At 40.4% G+C, this 13387-nt stretch overlaps 1 protein-coding gene across 2 annotated transcripts in view; it reads left to right on the forward strand.

Moving 5' to 3' along the window:
* The first annotated feature begins 1697 nt into the window (after nt 1-1697).
* The window catches only part of ash1l (ash1 (absent, small, or homeotic)-like (Drosophila)), an 85061-nt gene continuing 73371 nt past the window's right edge, over nt 1698-13387 (forward strand). Inside the window, exons 1-2 of one of the 2 annotated variants that reach the window (XM_061982748.1) lie at nt 1698-1797; nt 10614-10708. The gene's annotated coding sequence lies outside the window, so the exon portion shown is untranslated. Of the gene's footprint in view, nt 1798-9523; nt 9714-10613; nt 10709-13387 lie in introns of those variants that run through there. The other variant, XM_061982747.2, reaches the window with a different exon arrangement.

The raw sequence follows: 13387 nt of genomic DNA on the forward strand, positions 1-13387 counted from the left end.
TTTTGGAGTTATTTTTATGAAGAGCAACTCATTTTTGGGTTATAAGGGTATTATTTTAACTCAATTTCTGGGTTTTCAAAATTATGAACCATTTTTGGGTTGTTTTTCAATGATTATTGCATTTTTGGGTAAAAGGCTTTTTTAAAAATAAAAAGTTACTTTTTTCTTGAAGGGAATTTGTTTATGGATTAATCTCATTGACATTATTTACAATCACACATTTTATGGACATGAAAATATTTGAGCATGCTGTATAGGACTCTCTAATATGACCATACATGGCAATTTTTGTAAAAAAAAAAAATGTCACTCATATCTTGCTTTTCAGTATATTTTAATGGAATAAAAATTATTTGAATCAGTCGTTGGGAAAGAGTAGGACAAACCAGCAGTAAAATGTATATTTTTTTAACCAACTAAAGTTAAAGTTAAAATACCAATGATTGTCACACACACGAGGTGTGGCGAAATTATTCTCTGCATTTGACCCATCACCCTTGATCACCCCCTGGGAGGTGAGAGGAGCAGTGGGCAGCAGCTGTGGGCAGCAGCGGTGGCCGTGCCCGGCAATCATTTTTGGTGATTTTACCCCCAATTCCAACCCTTGATGCTGAGTGCCAAGCAGGGAGGTAATGGGTCCTATTTTTATAGTCTTTGGTATGACTCGGCCGGGGTTGGAACTCACAACCTACCGATCTCAGGGCGGACACTCTAACCACTAGGCCACTGAGTAGGTGAGTAGGTGAGTAACTATTGGATCATGAAGCGCTAAATTGCGTAACCCAATAGTTGGGTTGGTGAACAACCCAACATTAAGTTATCATAACTCAACTTTTTGGTTAAACAATTCAACGCAAAAGTTGGGTTGAAAAAATTAACCCAAAATGTTGAGATAAAATAACTCATATAAGGGGTTTGTCCTTTTCTGAACTAGCAGTTGTGTTAAAATTGGGTTATTTTTTAACCCGACATTTTTTTAGTGTGTGTAGGATCATGACAGGAATTTACAGGGCACAAGAAGTGAAGGTCCTGAGTAGTCCTGAGTTCAATCCCGGGCTTGGGATCTTTCTGTGTGGAGTTTGCATGTTCTCCCCGTGACTGCGTGGGTTCCCTCCGGGTACTCCGGCTTCCTCCCACCTCCAAAGACATGCACCTGGGGATAGGTTGATTGGCAACACTAAATTGGCCCTGGTGTGTGAATGTGAGTGTGAATGTTGTCTGTCTATCTGTGTTGGCCCTGTGATGAGGTGGCGACTTGTCCAGGGTGTACCCTGCCTACGGCCCGAATGCAGCTGAGGTAGGCTCCAGCGACCCCAAAAAGGGACAAGCAGTAGAAAATGGATGGATGGATGAAGAAGCGCGGGGCGCATGCTTCAGCAATCATCGTGGACGGTGAGCACAGGACGTTTGTGAATTGGTTTCCACAGAATTTGGTGACTGTGTCTGTAAGTATAAATGCATTTGTTGTTTTATGTCAGTTTTGTGCTGTTAAAATCTCTTGTGTGTTTAAAACAGTGGCGACACAAAATCTAGTTAGCCTGTCAATGGCTTGTCCATTGTATGTTAGCATTAATCTAGCGACATAAGAGCCCACCTTTACACTGTATGATTTTTTTTTTCAGTATACACCAAACTGTACAGTTGATTTAACATGATTTTATATGTATGTGCACCTTTCCTTTTCTTTGTGTGCTCAGTTTCACAGTAGCTTCACTGCGGGGACGACCAATAAACAACCTCAAGTATGTTTTCTCATCTCTAATCAGAAGGACTGTTTACCTAAATGCCAATGTTCAGGTAAGGCAGAAGAATATCTAAATCCTATGCGGCCCGCGAATTAATTATCTATGGCCCCCGGGATAATATTTGATTAGTATTAGAACCGGCCCGCAGGCCACAGCCGCCTGCTGCTGTTTAGCACGCACCAATAATCCATCAGTGTTGGTGTTAGGAATTTTCAAAATGGGGTCCCAGGGACCCCATTAAGTCATACAAATGGGGTCCCACTTTTTTGTAACCGTTTTGAAAACAAATGGTAAATGTATGCATTATCCTGTTATATCTCACATTATATATTGTGGTTTGGAAAAAGGTTGTCATAAATGTTAGTTAATTCATAAAAAAAAAATTATACAAAAGAAAACACATTTTTATGCATATGTAAATGTATTCAGTTATAAACATTCATTCACTTTCTTCTTTCCTTCATGGAACTAAACTTTACTGCTGCCTGTATTTTTTTTCCATATTTTTATTGTAATATTTTCAGAATGTGTTTGTTCTATTTCTGGCCAAAGTAAGACAAAGAAAACAATCTGAAGTTGTCTTTATTTTTTAGTTTTAATGCCATGATTTTAGTAGTTCGGCCTGCGTGTGCACAGATTTTCCTTCATGAGGGCCCTTCGCTAAAATGAGTTTGACACCACTGATCTAAATAAACCAAGGGTGTAAAAATAGCAGCCTGTTGCAATTGAAAAATAAAGCTAAACAATATAATGTAACAAGATATGTTGATACTAATAATAAGTCAGATTAGACTTTAAATATATGTATTACATTTTTTTAGCTGCTAAAAAAAAAGCTATGTAGTAAATTATACGATGATGTAATCAGGAGGTGGTGCAACTTCACCTCCTCTCCAGTAGTAGTCTTTCATGCTGGTGTTGCATAAAAGATAGATAGATAGTACTTTATTCCCTCAGGAAAAATACAATTCCAGCAGCAGTGTACAGAATTGAGATCGAAAAAGTAAATAATGTGGGTATAAATGGAAATAAAATAGAAAATATAACAATAGTAATAAAAATAAAAAGCAACAATAAGAATACAAATATAACAGTAAAATTAAAAATATAACAAGAGAAACAAAGTAGTATGTTATGAAAATGTATTGCACTGTTTTTTGTTGCAGTTTATTTCAGTATTGTTATTGCTTTGCGTCCCCTGTCATCCTAGTACCCCCCCTCCCCTCCCCCCCAGAGGAGTTGTACAGTCTAATGGCATGTGGGACAAAGGAATTTTTTAGTCTATTAGTCCTGCACTTGGGATGAAGCAGTCTAGCACTGAACAGGCTCCTCTGGCTACTGATAACAGTATGCAGAAGGTGACTGGTATCATCCATGATGCTCAGTAGTTTTTCCACAGTCCTCTTCTCTGCCACCGTCACCAGTGAGTCCAGTTTTTTTCAGAAGATGTACCCATCTTCACAATTACATATTATCTCACAATTACATATTACAGGATTTAAAATGTTTTGACAACCGTTCGTTAAAGGGCACCTATTATGCAAAACCAGCCTTTCTTACCTATTAATACCTGTTTTTGTGTTTTTGGGATCTGCATAAGTCCCGAAAATTTGAAATCGAACCATGTCGGATCTTGCCTTCCTTCATACGTTCTCTAAACAAGCCATTTAGAATTTGCCCCACTTGTGACGTTGTTCCCAGTTGCTGACGTCAGCAGATGTTTTCATTTATGGCAGAAATGTACCCAAAGTGCTTTGTGTGAGTCTGCAGTTGTAGTCCGACATTGTAGTCAATAAGCTCAGTTTTCCCTATCCTCTTGTTGTGGGGCAGACTGTCTCGTACATGCACATGCATCCTCCAGTGTTGTCATTTCGAATACAAATTACCGTATAGTTCTAACTTATATCTGTCAGTAGACTCCGTATGGAAGCGCTAACACTACAACATGGCTGACAGGGAGAAGACGTAGTCGAAGTTGAGGCACGTAAATAAGACCGGCGCATCCTGAAGAGACGGTCAGTAAACGGCTTGAAAACAGTCTATCAAACATAATCTATGCCACATTTTGACCAGAGAACCACCATTACATGTTATGTAGACCACAAAGTGTCACAAGTGTAGAAAAAAATCGTTGTGACCCTTTTAAGTCAATTGTCGAAAATAAATTAAAAGGAGAGCAGATATTAAAACAATGTGCGTACAATGTTAGGACATCAATATAAAGAGCAAAACGGTAAATTGTGATTAATATTCATGTGTGTATAGCAAGAATATGGACAACTCTTGATACCATGTTTGGTATCAAGAACGTGTGCATCTGTTCTCGGAAGCATGCAACAGAGTCGTTTTGACGTCAGTTTTTCTGACGACATAAACAAAATAATAAGTCTAAATATACTCCAGCTCATAAACGTACAATAAAACATGCTTTTATTTCATCAAAGTACCGTATTTTCCGGACCATACAGCGCACCGGATTATAAGGCGCACTGCCGATGAATGGTCTATTTTTGATATTTTTTCATATATTAGGCGCACCGGATTATAGAGCGCATTAAAGGAGTCATATTATTATTTTTTTTCTAAATGTAAAACACTTCCTTGTGGTCTACATAACATGTAATGGTGGTTCTTTGGTCAATATGTTGCATAGATTATGTTTTACAGATCATCTTCATGCCGCTTTCTGACAGTCGCTTCCGGATGCACCGTTTTGTGGGCGGTCTTATTTACGTGGCTCACCTTCAGCAGCGTTTTCTCCCCGTCATCTTTGTTGTAGCGGTATAGCGTGCAAGGACGGGAGTGGATTAAGTGTCAAAAGATGGAGCTAACTAGAGATGTCCGATATCGGACTGACGATGTTATCGGCCGATAAATGTTTTAAAATGTAATATCGGAAATTATGGGTATCGGTTTCAAAATTATCGGTATCGGTTTCAAAAAGTAAAATTTATGACTTTTTAAAACACCGCTGTGTACACGGATGTAGGGAGAAGTACAGAGCGCCAATAAACCTTAAAGGCACTGCCTTTGCGTGCCGGCCTAGTCACATAATATCTACGGCTTTTCACACACACACAAGTGAATGCAGTCATACTTGGTCAACAGCCATACAGGTCACACTGAGGGTGGCCGTATAAACAACTTTAACACTGTTACAAATATGCGTCACACTGTGAACCCACACCAAACAAGAAGACAAACACATTTCAGGAGAACATCCGCACCGTAACACAACATAAACACAACAGAACCAATACCCAGAACCCCTTGCAGCACTAACTCTTCCGGGACGCTACAATATACACCCCCTAACCCCCTAAAGGTAAAAAATATCAGTGTCGGTAATACTGGCCACAGGAGTTAGTGCATGTGCCTCACAATACGAAGGTCTTGAGTAGTCCTGAGTTCAATCCCGGGCTCGGGATCTTTCTCTGTGGAGTTTGCATGTTCCCTCCGGGTACTCCGGCTTCCTCCCACCGCCAAAGACGTGCACCTGGGGATAGGTTGGTTGGTAACACTAAATTGGCCCTAGTGTGTGAATGTTGTCTGTCTATCTGTGTTGGCCCTGCGATGAGGTAGCGACTTGTCCAGAGTGTACACCGCCTACCGCCCGAATGCTGCTGAGATAGGCTCCAGGACCCCCCGCGACCTTAAAAGGGACAAGCGGTAGAAAATGGATGGATGGTAATACTGGCCTTGTTTTTCTTGATATCGGATCAATACAAACATTTGAGGGATTTCCCAACCCGACCTGGGGCCGCACTTTGCACACCCGTGACCTAAATCACAAGTGTCCAACTCAAGGCCCGTGGACCAAATCTGGGCCACTACATCATTGTAATGTGGCCCGCCATCATTTTATGTGCTCTGCCACGTCATGTTATGTGGTCGCCACATCAATTCAATGTGCCCAGTCGTATCATTCTAATGTGGCCCGCCATCATTTTATGTGCCGCGCCATGTCATGTTATGTGGTCGCCACGTAATGTTATGTGGTCGCCACGTCATTTTAATGTGCCCCGCCACTACATTTTGTATGGTCGCCACTTCCTTACAATGTGCTACGTCACACCATTCTAATCTGGCCCGCCATCATTTTATTGTGGCCCGCCACGTTGTTCTAAGTGGTTGCCACATCATTTTAATGTTCCCCGCCACATCATTCCAACATGGGCCGCCACATCATTTTATTGTAGCCCATCACATCCTTCTAATGTGGCCCGGAATATCATTTTGTGTGCCCCACCAAATCATTGTATCATGGCCCACCAAAAAGATGTATTTATGCTTTAAATTTTGACAGAAAAATGTAGCACATGCAAATGCATATGTTCTCCACCTTGATATTATCTGACATTCCAATCTTTTTTTTTGTTATCAAACATAAACACTTACCGTATTTACCAACTATAAGGCGCACTTAAAATCTTTTCATTTTCTCAAAACTCGATAGTGTACGGAATCATTACCAACCTCAAAGCTATTTTATTTGGTACATGGTGTAATGATAAGTGTGACCAGTAGATGGCAGTCACACATTAGTTACGTGTAGACTGCCATATGATGCCATATGACTCAAGTAAACAACACCAAAATGTTATATGTTCCATTGAAAATATAGAACATTACACACGGCGCTCAAAAATCTATCAAAATGTTTTAGTACGACTTTGATAAGATATGAAGCCGCACCGCTTGATGGATTGTACTGTGCTTCAACATACCAGTATTATTATTGTGTGTGTATAAGGTAAGACATATTACCTAGTGTTTTGTTTCGTAATATTATGCAAAAGCAACTTTTCTTACCTCCTGGTACCTGCTAATCTGTATTTGGGATCTGCATAAGTCCTGAAAATGTTCGCGCCTCCGCCTTTGTAGTCCGTGCCGACACCGTAGTTGATAAGCTTCTTCTTTTTTTCCATCTTCTTGTTATGTGACATTCATCCTCCGCTGTTGCCATTTCTAATATAAAGTAGTGTAAAGTTCTGACTTATATCTGTCAGTAAACTCGCCATAAACTCGCCATTAAAGCGCTAAAACATACCGGTGCAGTGAGTTTACATTATTCACTCAAGGTACTTTAGGTATTAGAGAGTTCTGGTCGGACAGTTTTTCTAAGGACACATTTCCGGCATTGTTATTGCACTAGTGATTCATTTATGAGGAGATGCTGCTCCGTTAGTGATTTAAGTAAAGTCTGAATGTCATTAAAACAGTTAGCTCCATCTTTTGACACTTCTTCCACTCCCGTCCTTGCACGCTACACCGCTACAACAAAGATGACGGGGAGAAAAGACGCTACCGAAGGTGAGCCACGTAAATAAGACCGCCCACAAAACGGCGCATCATGAAGCGACTGTCAGAAAGCAGCTTGAAGATGATCTGTAAAACATAATCTATGCAACATTTTGACCAAAGAACCACCATTACATGTTATGTAGACCACAAGGAAGTGTTTTACATTTAGAAAAAAATTAAAATAACAATATGACCCCTTTAATGCGCCCTATAATCTGGTGTGCCTTTTGTATGAAAATAGACCTGACGAGACCCGCTCATCGGCAGTGCGCCTTATAATCCGGTGCGCCCTATGGTCCGGAAAATACGGTAAATATCTGCCTGTCGTCTTGACTTACGATTTTACAAGTTACGAATCAATAAAAATCAAAAACAGTTGCCCATGCAAATTGTGTTATATCCATATATAGTCAGTGTTACATATGGCCCTCTGAGGGCAGCTATAATTGCGATGTGGCCCTCAATAAGAATGTTTGACACCCGTGACCTAAATCCTTTTGTTTTTATGAAAATAATGGTCATTAATTGGTTCCAATGGAAGATGAAACCCTCCAATATGACACTGGATGCAATTGGAACTTGAAACAAGATATTGTTTTGCTCATATACTGCAGTTGAAATGATGAATTATTCAAATAGGCGCCCACTTCATTAATTGACTGGCCTGTGCTCCACTCGAATGGAATAACTGCAGCCTGTACAATTATTTATGAATTAGGCTATAAGCATTAGTGATGGGACATACCCCTGATTTTCTTTCTGATCCGATACCCAGTAAAACTCAGGCTGGTTTTGGCAATACCAATCCAGTACTGATACTTTGTGCAACTATACCTAATGTGTCTGTTAACATTTAAAATCGTATTTGTTTCGAATAAACGTATTTGATAGCATAAAGAATACAAGACGTTTTTTTTTATTATTTCAGAATCTGAAATATACAACAGGACAAAAGCATATAATGTACACAACATGGTGTTTCAAACCGTTAAAATAGTAAAAACATTGTAATAATTAATCAAGAACTACTATTGGAATCTAGAATTAGAATTAGATCACGGGTACAACCGGCAAAATTGAGTTTCCTCCGTCGGGTGGCAGGGTGGGAGATCACGGGGAAGACCCAGGACACGGTGGAGAGACTATGTCTCCGAGGTGGCCTGAGAATGCCTCGGGATCCACCGGGAAGAGCTGGAACAAGTAGCTGGGGAGAGGGAAGTCTGGGCTTCTCTGCTTAGGCTGCTGCCCCCGCGACCCGACCTCGGATAAGCGGAAGAAAATGGATGGATACTATTACAACAAAAACTAATTCACAGTTGAGTTGAATAAACATGTCAATGTAAAAATAAGAAACTCAACAAAAGTATCCAACATTAACTCATTGCCACGTTTAGTTACTTTTTTACTCTGTGTTCCCATTAATACATAATACCTTATCTCAAATAACTAGAGTATCAATATTTACATTTTAGAATTTATATTACAGCATTAATATCTGGTATATATTAAGATAATTTAGTATCGATCCGCACATCACTACTTAGCACAGGCCTGGGCAATTATTTTGACTCGCGAGGTGGGGTCAAATTTCTAGAAAAAATGTGTTTGGGGGCCGGTATATCTGATTTTTAGGAACACTAATTAAAAAAAAATCAAAATAATGTCTGATTGAATGCTAAAAATGTTATGACAGACAGCCTTAAAAAACAGAATGAAATTTAAATTTGAATGAGACACCCAGAATGTACATGAAAATAAAGAATGTAGGTTTTACAATATTAACTATGAATGATAAAACAATAAATATTGACAACATATGAACGTCACTCCCCCTCTCGCTTGACATACACTATTTTGCCAAAAGTATTTGGCCACCTGCCTTGACTCACATATGAACTTGAAGTGTCATTCCATTCCTAACCCATAGTGTTCATTCAATATGATGTCGGTCAACCTTTTGCAGCTATTACAGCTTCAACTCTTCTGGGAAGGCTGTCCACAAGGTTGCGGAGTGTGTTTATAGGAATTTTCCACCATTCTTCCGAAAGTGCATTGGTGAGGTCACACACTGATGTTGGTGGAGAAGGCCTGGCTCTCAGTCTCCGTTATAATTCATCCCAAAGGTTTTCTATCGGGTTCAGGTCAGGACTCTGTGCAGGCCAGTCAAGTTCATCCACACCAGACTCTGTCATCCATGTCTTTATGGACCTTGCTTTGTGCACTGGTGCACAGTCATGTTGGAAGAGAAAGATTGAAAAGCTTAAAGGGCCGCATGTGGCCCCCGGTCCTTAATTTTCCCAGGTCTGACTCAGCATATACTTTACGTTTTTGACAAGTTTGACAGCCATTCTGAAAGCCAGCTCGAAAGAAAATGCCACCCCAACTAAAAACAGCAACCGAATTAGTGACATTTATTCCTTCTTTCCTCTCCTACTTTTGCTTTTCCTCCGCCACTCGCCCCCGCCCTCGCCGGGCCTCTTCTCCCCCTCCCTACCCGGGGCTGAGAGTGCCCGTGCGGGACTGACACTGTAGCGAGACGGGCTGCGCAGACATGGAGGCCCCACCGACCGGAGAGGCCTGTGCTGACACATCCAGGCCCAGCTAACGGCGCGTCGGAGTGGATTTTCTAGAACATCTCGGACGAAATTCAGGATATTCCACGCTGTAAGGAAGAAGGATTTTACTCCCAGAGAAGAAGGAATTAATTGCTAGATCCATTTCTCGGGCTCTGTTGATTCAACGTAGCCGCCATTTTGTTGACATGTTTTTTTTTTTTTTATAACAATCCACACGGTGATGCGTTTGTTATTTCCCAATATTACTCGTCACGTTTCTGCGTGTAGTTACGACAAATAAGTCATTCCACCGTTTTATTTGCGGCTACGTGAGACATTTTTCATGGTTTGGCAGACTTGCTAGTGCATCGTTAGCCGCTGTAGCCGAGATGTAACACGAGTGCATGCGAGAATGTGACGGAGATGCACGATCATGCACGATGTACAGTCCTGCACTGTCACATTAACATTCGCTATTCAACAATAAACATTACAGAATAGATGCACGCTGCAACACGGAATGACGAGAAGGGACTGTTGGAATGTACTACTCATTCCAAACCCGCCAGCGTTATCAATGTAATCTTTGCAGCCTCACTCGACCTGAAATATTAGCTGTCAAGTTACCCGGTGCAAGAGCCACTCATACTATGCGTTTTATGGTCTATGTTTGAAAAGTAAATATTGTCAAGTAGTGCAATGATTTCACAATGAGTAGGTAATGTTAACGCCATAACTCGCTGCTCCGCCCCTGTTGTGATAATTAATAACACAGTCATGTTGTGATAATTAATAACACAGTCATACATGTACATATTGGTATCTTCCAGATTTTTATTTTGCACACCTGAACGCCTCACGAACGTAAAGCGATGAGTGTCGTAATAGCTGCGACACATGGCTACTGTCACCTTGCACTCATCATATTGATCTCTCATTGCACACACTCATATATATGTGTATGTATGGAGGGTAGACATCTTATATTGTTCATGTTTTGCCAATTCAGCACTTGGAATAACATGTAGCCGCCACGTTGACACAAACGGAGGAAGTATACCGAGCCAAATGATGTGAAACACCGTTTCTGGACTGCTAAAAGAGGTCAGTATGCATTTGACATGTCCTTCAAACTGTGTGCATGAATTCAGCTAAAAAGTTAAAGTCCCAATGATTGTCACACACACACTGGGGGTGGTGAAATTACCCTCTGCATTTGACCCGTCCCCATGTTCACCCCTACGGAGGTGAGGGGAGCATTGAGCAGCAGCAGGGGCTGCACTCTGGAATTATTTTTGGTGATTTAACCCCCAATTCCAACCCTTGATGCTGAGTGCCAAGCAGCGAGGCAATGGGTCCCATTTTTTGTAGTCTTTGGTATGACGGGCGGTATAGCTCGGTTGGTAGAGCGGCCCTGCCAGTAACTTGAGGGTTCCAGGTTCGATCCCCGCTTCCGCCATCCTAGTTACTGCCGTTGTGTCCTTGGGCAAGACACTTAAACCCACCTGCTCCCAGTGCCACCCACACTGGTTTAAATGTAACTTAGATATTGGGTTTCACTTTGTAAAAGCGCTTTGAGTCACTAGAGAAAAGCGCTATATAAATATAATTCACAAAAAAAAAAATATATAATTCACACTCGGCCGGGGTTTGAACTCACAACCTTCCAGTCTCAGAGTGGACACTCTAAACTTGGGTCGGCAACCCAAAATGTTGAAAGAGCTATATTGGACCAAAAACGCAAAGAACAAATCTGTCTGGAGCCGCAAAAAATTAAAAGCCATATATATAAGTCTTATAATGAAGGCAATACACATGACGTGAGTGTCGTAGTAGGTAGCCTACTATCAAAATGACTATGTGTCGCAGGCTTAAACAAATCTTCGTTGACTGAAATGTAATATTTATTGTACACATTTTGACAACATTAGAAACCATTAGTAAATCAGAGGCTACTCAGAAGGGGAGATAACTCCTGGAAATTACTGGCGTTTAATGGCCAAAGTTGTCGATGTGGGTGTTCAAGTTAAGGTCGTCTTCTTTTAATAGATTTATTTCAATCTTTGGCAAGCTCGGTAATGTTTGCTGTGGTCTGGAACAACATGGCACACAAACATCAGAAATGCAGCCAATAGTATGTGTCATGAGACATGTAAATATAAATGATATACAAAGAGGATTAAAGTAAAGGATATTAAATGAGCTCAAATATACCTACAAATGAGGCATTATGATGCAAGATATACATACAGCTAGCCTAAATAGCATGTAGCATTGATTAGTTTGCAGTAATGCACTGACCAAATATGCCTGATTAGCACTCCACACAAGTCAATAACATCAACAAAGCTCACCTTTGTGCATTCACGCACAGCATAAAATATTTGGTGGACAAAATGAGACAAGGAAGAAGTGGAAGATTTTACATGTAAACAAACTGTTGCATCACAGTCCACACTATGGTGAGTTCAAGAATCGCCGAAATTAGTAGGACAAAACGATGTTGACCAAATACTCTCATCAGTGAAGCATACACACACAAACAAAAATAAACAGTGTGCTTTCTAACAATTGGGAAGGTTTGTGTCATGTTTGTCCTCAAACAAAAAACATACTTTCAATCCTTTTTTAAAAATGCTCCAGGGAGCCACTAGGGCGGCGCTAAAGAGCGTCTCGAGAGCCGCGGGTTGCTGATCCCTGACTTTAAAGCTATGTTGTCTAATGAGATAACTCACAGATGTGTTCACTTTTGGTTAGTACGGGGGTCAGCAACCTGTGTAGGTGGATAAACATGACACAAATCTCCCTAATTGTTAGAAATCACACTGTTTATATTAAACATGCTTCAGTGGTTAGAGACTATTTGGCGAGCGCCGTTTTGTCCTGCTAATTTTGGCAGTCCTTGAACTCACCTTTGTTTGTTTACATGTACAACTTTCTCCGACTTTGTAAGACGTGTTTTATGCCGCTCCTTTTTTGTCTAATTTTGTCCACCAAACTTTTAATGCTGTGCGTGATTGCAGAAAGCTGAGCTGTGTGGGTGCAAAGCAGGCATATTTGGTCACTGCATGACTGCAAGCTAATCGATGCTAATATGCTATTTAGGCTAGCTGTATGTACATATTGCATCATTATGCCTCGTGTGTAGGTATATTTGAGATCATTTAATTTTCTTTAAGTCCTATTAATTAAATTAATATTTGCATGCCTCATGACATATCATCTGCACGTAATATTGGCTGCATTTCTGATGGTTGTTTGTGTGCCATGTTGTTCCAGACCACAGCAAACATTACCCAGCTTGCAAAGATTGGAATAAATCCATTAGAAGAAAACAGCCTGCCGTTTCCTTTAGCTTGGACACACACATCTATACCTGTGGCCATTCTAAGACAGTCATTTTCAGGAGTCATCTCACCCTCTGAGAAGCCTCCATTTTACTAATGATTTAGAATGTTGTAAAAATGTGTAGAATAAATATAACATTTCAACATTTCTGTCAACAAAGATTTGTGTCAGCCTGCGACACAGTTATTTTGATAGTTGGCTAATATAGCTTACATCATGTTTTGTCTTCATTATAACACTTATATGAGACTTTTAAAGTCATTTTGATTGTAGGCAAATATAACTAATATAGACACTTACATCATGTGTTGTCTTCATTATAACATGATTTTTTTGCGGCTCCAGACAGATCTTGTTTTTGTATTTTCGGTCCAATACGGCACTTTCAACATTTTGGGTTGCCAACCCCTAGGTTAGCAGCATGTTAGTATGACT

Source organism: Nerophis lumbriciformis, linkage group LG21 (assembly GCF_033978685.3).
Source record: "Nerophis lumbriciformis linkage group LG21, RoL_Nlum_v2.1, whole genome shotgun sequence".
In the NCBI taxonomy this organism is placed as follows: Eukaryota; Metazoa; Chordata; class Actinopteri; order Syngnathiformes; family Syngnathidae; genus Nerophis; species Nerophis lumbriciformis.